Raw genomic sequence first — 1,458 nt, forward strand, 5'->3', positions numbered from 1 at the left:
ACAGGCAACAGGGACCATGGAAGACCAAAGACCAGCCCCTCAAGCTAATATAATTTGAGCTCCCGCCACCAGAAATTTCCTGAAAGCTGGCTTGGCTACCTTGGGGAGTTTACAAATCCAAAGACTTACATAGGCAATGGACCGCATTGTTGAAACTCACTAGTAAAGTGTCACCATGATAGCAACTCTGAATATTGTTGGGAATAATTGAAATTGTGCAGCTAGGGGTGCTGAAAAGAGGGCTCGAGGACATGGTGTCTTATCTTAGCATCTACCAGGAGCTGATCTTCAGGCTTCATGCGTCAACTGTTCTCTTGGCTTTTTCCTTGTTAAGAGTCATCCTTGAATGACTCTGAGGGCTTTGATCACTCATCTGGTAGGTTTATTCCACAGTGTATGTGTTCGCATTCCCCAACCATCATTTATGGATAGACCACCCAAACCTTTTAGTGATGTGTCTCAAATTTGCTTCCTTTCCAAAGGAGGCCATGAGGTGTAAACACAGCCTCTATGGAAGAATTTTTACTTTTCTTCTCATCATCTTAGACTCATCTGCCTTCCTCAGTCTATTCCAAATTTATTATTTTAACCGAAAACTGCAAACCGTGCCATTTCTCCCATTTTTTTCGAGGACACCAGTGATGGGCATACTTGACTGTGCTCTAGTCTTACTCTTGGCTCTGTGGTCAAGTTTCACATCTGGTGGGTCTCTGGGGACCATAAAAGATTGCAAGAATTGAACTGTGTCCTTCTTGCTTGCAGAGCAAATGCCCTGTCAGCTTACTCTTCCTCTGACCCTACCCCACTCTTCATCAGGCCCATGCAATTTCTCCTCTTAAGGGCTTTATGCAGTCGAGTTTCCCACATTTGGGGAAATCGCAGGGGTCAGCACATCCCAAGTGCAATGGATGGGCCTCACCCTGGGAAAACCACCTACATGATCATGGTATCTCCCCTGCCCTGGACCATGTTTGTATTTCTTAGAGTCTTGTCTATTCCCCCTTTTTCCTCTATCTAACTTCCCATTCTTTCCCAGCTCCTCCTTCAACACCCAGCCACTCCCAAAATCAACCACAGTTGACAGCATCTCAAAATTCAGAACATTTATTAACAATCAATTAACTATGATGCATCTCTGGAGTGATAGCACAGCGGTAGGGCATTTGCCTTGCACACAGCCAACATGGCCGACCCGAGTTCGATGCATCTCTTTAATTTGAAAAAAAAAATTAGAATAAATAAATGGTGTATGGCATTTAAGTGTTTGCCTAGGGCAACCATCTGGTACCTAAAGTGGAACCTACCATTCCAGCTCTTACATTACGTAGCCATAGTAGAGAGAGATGTCCAACTCTTTTTCCCTCTCAATAAAGAACTGCACTTTCCCCCAAAGAGGTGTGTTTGGCATCGTTCTCACGCTCCTGCTGAGCCTTCCTTTTCATAGCCTCACGCTCTGGT

The 1,458-nt window shown here is 44.7% G+C and overlaps 1 pseudogene; it reads right to left on the reverse strand.

Moving 5' to 3' along the window:
* Positions 1-848: 848 nt before the first annotated feature.
* On the reverse strand, positions 849-959 carry LOC130036994 (uncharacterized; annotated as a pseudogene).
* Positions 960-1,458: the final 499 nt, after the last annotated feature.

The sequence above is a fragment of the Sorex fumeus genome, unplaced genomic scaffold (assembly GCF_029834395.1).
Source record: "Sorex fumeus unplaced genomic scaffold, SorFum_2.1 ptg000070l, whole genome shotgun sequence".
In the NCBI taxonomy this organism is placed as follows: Eukaryota; Metazoa; Chordata; class Mammalia; order Eulipotyphla; family Soricidae; genus Sorex; species Sorex fumeus.